The sequence below is a fragment of the Amia ocellicauda genome, chromosome 12 (genome assembly GCF_036373705.1).
Source record: "Amia ocellicauda isolate fAmiCal2 chromosome 12, fAmiCal2.hap1, whole genome shotgun sequence".
NCBI lineage: Eukaryota > Metazoa > Chordata > Actinopteri > Amiiformes > Amiidae > Amia > Amia ocellicauda.
The window spans coordinates 610708-618446 of NC_089861.1; positions in this window are offsets into that span (position 1 = coordinate 610708).

Sequence of the window (7739 nt, forward strand, 5' to 3'; positions counted from 1 at the left end):
AGACGCTGTAAGTACCAGCGACCCATGTGGATGAAGTGATTTAAACCGCAGCCACTGTCGAATATTGTGTTGTGGGCTGACCACACTGAAGAGAACAGGCCTCTCAGACCTGGCTGCATGTCTGCACAATCGGAGTCTTTTTGTGCATTACAAATAATAATAATCGTTATAACAGTGGAAAACGCTTGAAAGATTGTGTGTGTGTGTGTGTGTGAGAGAGAGAGAGAGAGAGAGAGAGAGAGAGAGAGAGAGAGAGAGTGTATGTGAGAGAGAGAGTGTGTATGTGTGTGAGAGAGAGTGTGTCTGTGTGTGTGTGTGTCTGTATGTGTGTATGTGAGAGAGAGAGAGAGAGTGTGTGTGTCTGTGTGTGTGTGTGTGTGTTCCTTTCAGAAATACGTCTGGAAACCTTGACCTTGAGGTTGTTGAGACCAGACATTATTTAACTGAAACAGGTGTAATTCTTGCTTACATTCATTTAATTAAGCAACAAATCAAAACAAAAAACACACTAAGTTGCAGATTTGTCTGTGTGTGCAGAGGAAGTGTGTAACTGACAGTGAGCGTCTCTTCCCGACACACACGGCGTCCCGGTGTTTGGGAGCGCCTTCCCATCCGCAATCCCGTCACCGGGATGTGCACTGCTGGCAAAATCGCTTATTATATTCCTGTCTTCTTCATTCAAATAAGAGACGTGTTTTTGGGGGGGAATGGTGCTGCGACTCTGATCACACAGTGTTGTATAACCGCGGATCTCCTAGTCTGACTGCTAATGGTGAGACTATCTGGTCGCCTAAATAATGTATTTCTCATCGCATGCCCGGCCTGGCATTTCATTTGGGTTTTGCCACAGTGAGAGAATAATCTCTGTGCCAGAGAGTGGATGATCTGAGCTGCATGTATATTTTAAGACTCGTTCTTTAAACAGACCTGACCTTTTAAAAGCCGTGCCTGTGGGGTCCGCCGGAGCCTGCGGATGCCTGAGTGGAGGTGTTCGGCCCGGTGCTGAAAGAAACCATTGACACTTATCTCACTGGGAACATTTAATCCATCCTGTGCAACGCTGCCCCACAGTTTAGCCTGGTGCTGTTATTGATGCCCTTTGGTGGTGCGTACTGAAGGAACTGTGCTTCTACACAAACCCAGAGGCTTTGTGCAGTCTGCGTGTGAGCGGATTAAACAACAGACAAATGTTTGAGGCGATGATGCTGTAGGAGGAAATGATTCACTGCAACTGGGGGGGTTCAGACTCGAGCAACAGTTGACAGGTGAGTGTGTAGAGGCCAGAGCGCGATCCTGGCTCCAGCCTCATGGTCACATGGGTTGCCCTCTATGTAAAGTCTTGATGGAAGCAATTCAGGTACGAGTCTGTTGTGTCCCCCATTTTGAGGGCGTGATGTCATCCTTCATGTGTAAAACTCCTGTTGAATTGTGCTTATTGTGCGACAGCTGTAAGTCAGCCTGGGTGAGGGCATTGACTGAGGAATGAGAATAAGACACATTTTGAAGGCCATGCATTCCTGCAGTCTATCCGTCTGGCAGCTCTGTCCGTGTGTGCGGTTGCTGGTCTCCATTCCCATGTGCTGCAGAGCCTTGTGAAACTGTGCAGGGCTGTTTCACAGGCTCAGAAAGTGCAGCTTGATCTCGTCGGCACGACAAGACGGCTCTGTGCCGCTGTCATCTTTAAATTATTATTCATCTTGCCGGATGACTCACAGGCCATCAAAAGCTCCTGGAGTTCTTCTCCTGGGAAAATACCAGGACCCGGCCTAACGAGGAAGGAAGCGATGCTGAATGCTTGTCTTTAGCCACGGTCTGTGCAGCTGAGGTCTTGCATGAGCTGATGTGTGACAAGATCTCCCAGGTCCTTGTGTAATTATGTTAAATTGGCCATTTGCACTTTTCCAACCAGCTACCTGATCACCGAACACAGACAGAGCCGACCCTGACTCACTGCTGTGACGGACAGCATGTCAAGAGTCTCTTCTCCACAAAGTGGACTGAGGTGCCCCAGATGTAGCAAAATATAGCCTATATTTGTTATTGTAAAGTCATATTTACACACACATTCACATGTTATTCATTTTGCCAATAACCACAAGACACTGCTCTTATATGATGTAATGGTGAGTTTATCTGAACTAGAAAATAGTTTAATGATAGATATTGGTTACTAATGATGTGCTAGGGTGGGGTTGAGCTGGGCAGCGCTACATTACCCAGAAGCCCTGGGGGGTGAATGAGGGCCTTGATGACTAACAGGAGAGCTCATTAAAACTGACTTACATTTACATATAATTTACATAATATAATACATATAATCTATTGATCTGAAATATTAAAGTCCTTCTTGGTTCTAATCGATAGCTGCCCTCAAGGACAATGAGTGTTTCCTGATTTTCTTAAGGTATAAACTTCATACTCCTCAGCAGGTGTGACTGGAAATGAAGTTATTTTATTTCCAGATCTGATCGTTCTCGTGGTAAACCGGTCTTTAATATTCTTTTCGTACTTTGATTCTCCATGGATCCAAGTCCAGTACTTTCCTAACTGTTTTCGTTCCGATAGTATTTGATCATCTTTAAGATAATTCTCAGCACTGTTGTTAATTAAGTTAGGAACCCAAACTCGAAGGCGACTTCCTGCTTTAGAACTTTGTGCCACAAATCCATTAAAACCAATGACTTCTTTGATAATTAATTGTTTCTTATCCATTTGATTTAAAAACTCCTGTACATATGTCTGACCTGGAACTGTTCCAACATTGCAAGCATAGAATTTAATTTCTATTCTTCTGTTTGTATTCTTAATATGGTTTGTTGAAAATAATCTGTATATTATGTCTGCAAGATCTGCTGGTTTTTTTCTTCCAATGATCCCAATATTTCTCTTTCCACAGAAACCACCATGATTATTGATCTGTATGTTCAACTCTGCAGACTGTGATAGAGTATTTTTAATCACGTTTAACTTTTGGGGATCTGTTTCATTAAGAAATGTCTTATTGGATGGACTATAATGTAAGAACTGCCACCTTCTATTAAACATTGCAGCAATATTTTGTGTATCCTGATCTAAATATCTGTCGTGAAACTTAAATCCTAAATCTCTTTCAAACAATGTGTCATTCTCGTACAGTATGAGGTGCAGATTCACACTGGGTTCTTTCCCATAGGTGTCAGGGCCCATTCTTATAATGACACTGTTAATGAAACGTTGTCTTTGAACAGTGTCATTGGAATTAGTTTGAGATGTGAGTTTGATTTTGACCCGCCTATGTGGATGCTTTGTACCCTGAAGAATTGTATTCAGTATATCAGCCAGATCATAAGCACCATATGCATGTACTTTGAAAATGCCTTTTTCATCTAGACCTGAAACAGAGCTAATAAAAATAGTGACCATTGGAACCTGACCAATTATCTGCTGAAATGAATTGCCTGCCTCTTCCCAGGAACCACCATTGAAAATTTTCAATTTGTTTTTCTCTGCATAAACACAAACTAATTCTTTATCACGATGATTACATATATGTTGTAAATATGTCTCGTCACTCTTGTTTAAAGCAACATGAAGTTTAACTTTTGTCAGTCCAATGCCAATCTTGCGTTTGGCACACTCTGGATTCTGTTCAAATAGGTCAATGAATCTAAACCCTTCGGTAGTCTTTGTGCAATATTCAGGAAATACAACCGTAATTGCTTGATTTGTATGTACTTTAAAAAGAGTACAGATACTGGTCGCTAACTTAACTGCAGTTTCGCAAGTGGTTTGAGCCGTTCCTGTGATGTACACAATTTTTCTTCCATCTTTTCCTATCTCTTTTTCATTTATTTCAATTGAATTTACATCCAATTCAGTTTTTGTTTTGTTTTTATATTCAACATAAGTCCATTTTGAATGATAATGTATTAATATTCTGTTAAGTGTATAAAAAATGCATGAATAGGTATCCATGAATTCAGTGTCATCTTCAAGCATAAGAAATACTCTGAGCGGAGGCTGTGCGGAGCGTGTGAGTTGGATGAAGAGCAGAAATGCAGAGATTAGAAAGTGACACCTGGGGTGCAGAGCTATCAGGGTTAACATGTCTCCAATCTCCTCCAGTGGCCCTGCAATAAAAACAGTGTACTGCCTTATTTATAAATCTATTTATAAATGTGTTTAAATGTAATCAGTGAGTTCTTTTGCCCTATGAAAACAGCTGATAATTAATGAATGTGCACTGAAAATCTTCTGGGTGTTATTTTCTTTTAAAATAAGAACATCCCACATTGGGATCTGATTGATTTGTGTTTTGTGTTGTACATTTTATTGCAAACAAAGAGGTGTTGTATATCACACCCTACACATACCCCAGTAAACCCGATCAGCTTGTCTGCCATGTGCTATAAAAGGAAATACGTCTACTTGGCAGATGGCTAATTATTGATTTTAAATACTATGTTCCAATTAATAAAGCTGCTCTTGACAAAAAAGTCAAACAAAACCAAACCGTGTTGTGGATGATCAGAGACAAAAATAACAGAAGCATGACTACCATTTCAAGACTAGACACTATGCTCCATGTTACAGTATGTAAGTTACCTTGTCCAATGCTTGTTGCTGCCGTGTCAGTCAGATGCCTGGATGAGAGTCTGGGCACAGAAAGGAAACCTTCATAGTCAATGTTTGCCAAAATATGGCTTTAGTTAATATCACATCTCCTGCCTGAAGTGTTTCATTTCATACATTTGTTATTGTAGGTTCTAACCATGCGAGAATAGGCTAATATGCATTTATAATGTTTTAGCATTAACTAAGCAATATACATTTTACCCCAATGACTGCTGGAGGAACATGAATTACAAGATGTTAACAAGATGGACTAATGCAGAGGAATTAAAATGTAAAAAATAAGAGTGTTACTCACCTTCAGGTCCAAGAGTAAGTGTGACGAGTGTCTGCTTCAGGACTGCTTTTATGGTTTCACTTTTATCAAGAGACCCGTGTGTCCTAGTCATGTGACTGCATTGGTCAACCAGATCATGCAGGTTTTCATTTGAATATTTTTTCCTAATGGTTGCTTATCTTGTAGACTCAGATAAGGGCAACACTTCATAGTACAGTACCATTAAAACGTCACTGGTAAACCTTTATAATATATGATTTATCAATTACAATTAACATTTGCAACAGCTCCCAAGATTGTAGTTGAGACCTGATGAAACGAATATTCATGTTCTGTATTTGGGTCTAGATGTCCACATGAGTGAGTGCAGCCAGGGACGTAGATGTCAGCATGATGATGAATTATATTACTGTTGATGTTGTTCTGATAGGAATGGGAATCCATCCTCAGATCCACTCATGGGATGCTAAACAAGTATGGGATGAAGGAGTGAAAAATATTGGTCAGTATTTTTTTACTTGATTTAGATCAAACTCTATATCCTTCAGTTCTTCTTGGATCTTTTTTGAAAGATTTTTTGAGGCCTTTCCCAAGTTTTCGAGAAACATATCAGTTATCTTCAGCTCCTGTCAATAAGTTAAGTATTAATGCTCCATCTGTCTGTCCATGCAAACTGAGATAGAGAAGACATCAAGCATTGAGAGCTCATTTACATTCTTACTATTATTTCTCTCTAGAAAAGATTTTACTTGTATCACTTATTTTCTGTGGTCACACTTATACCTGTCCACGTAGGAGTCGGGGAACCTGATCGCATTAACAACATTAACATATTTGGACTACACAGCTCTGAAAGGAGGGGCTGTATGTCTAATTTATGTGCTCTATTCTCTTTCAATTTTATTCTGATTATTTTAACATTTGTTATTTCACTCAGCTGTATTAGGAATTAATTTAATTTGTCTTCCTATCAATAATGTAGAAACCTTTACCTCTATTTCGTGTGTTAATCTCATTCGACTTTAGGTAATCATTTCAAAAAGCATATATTTAGTTGCTCCAGAAAATGTTGCTTAATTCCATAATACAATTGGAAGCAAATAATAAAACCAAGGTCAACTATGCTACTATGTTATAGCTTCGTTATAACCAGCACTGTTGTCATAATATGCTTTAGCAAAGCAATGTGCAAGGGAAGTTTTATGCAATTTTATCAAACCTGGGTCTTCATTAGAAATCAAACAGCCTCTCCTGGAGACACCTGTCCATAGTGATCAGCTTGGAAAATCAATATTTTACAACAGACATACATTTCTAAACCTTTTAAAGAAGGCATGTTGTTTTACAATTAGGGGTATTACATTCCATTTAATATAGTAAATATTTAAATGTGTTCATACCCCCCCCCCACACACACACAGACATATTTATTTATTATTATTAATGTAGAAACAGTGAAGAAACATTTAAAGAATAAAATAATGAATTACACGATTACAGCAATGTTATACTGTCAATTTAAATATTGCTAAAATCCTAATCTCTACAATGTTCAGACCACACCTTGTGTTATGAAAATTCTTCCATGTTAGAATAAGACACATCCCGGTTAATCTGCTCAGTCTATTCAAATTGAAGTGTTTTGAATATCATAAAAGCCCAACAGACCCTCTCAACAACTAACAGAATGGAACTATTCATAACTGTACAATTCACACATTTTAAAATACAACACTTATCTTTGAACACATTCAAGCTTGCATTTTGCTGAATCTGTGTTTCTACAGACTGTTGATAACAAAGAGACCTGATAGGAGTATCTGAGAGTCGTTAGCAGGGAACTATATGTAACAGGATGGTGTAAACGAAATTAACATGGTTTTAACATGCTACAATACAGCTGACATACTTAACGGAGTTTTAAACTAAAGTTCAGCAGGAGGACAACCCTCTTGCTCCAAGCACAACCAATCAAATACTTCCTCATGTACACAATCATAAATACCACGTAATAAGCCTTTCTTGATCCATTCAGATCCCAGATGCACCTTGTATTGTCCACTCTTTAACTGTGCCTTGGCTTCGGACTGGGAGCCGTGAAGGCAGCGCACAGTTGTTGTGCCAGGGCAACCGGCACGGCCACCATGCCCGTCCAGACGCAGCCTGGGATGTTGAGCCTCCTGAGACCAGTGTGTTGTTCACCTGAAGGGTTATCGTTGCTATCAGGGGGCATGTCAGTGGGCTGAACCTGTATGTGGGCAATAAGGTCTAAGAGCAGTGTTGTATAGTGGACACCAGTACAGCCTCCATGGCATCTCTGGAGGCAGGCACAGTGATGATGAGAGAGGAAGTAATGCTGACAGCTCAGAAAGTGGAGCAAGAAGACAGACAGTTTAGTGAAAGATTAGGATTTAGAAGGCAGGGCTGAAGGGTGAACAATACATTATCCTCAGTGGAGGGTAAAGGGACAGAGACAATCAACTTGGTGTAAATGTTAGCTAGGAAAGCCAGAAATAATCAGAGTTCCCATATGAATACCCAACATGCTATCTTTTACCATATTCAGGAGGTCTAAGACGCGAATTTCAAGGTCTCAACAGAATTTCACCCTGTATACAATAACAAACATGCAGACAGACAGAGAGAAAAAGAAAGGAATGAAAGGCTGATATTACCATATTAGCAGCATGGAAAAGACAGCGTATACACAGAGCATACCCTAACACCAAACTGTGTGCCACAAACACATCAAACCCCATAACATTATGACCACTGACAGGTGAAGTGAATAACACTGATAATCTCGTTATCATGGCACCTGTCAGTGGGTGGGATATATTAGGCAGCAAGT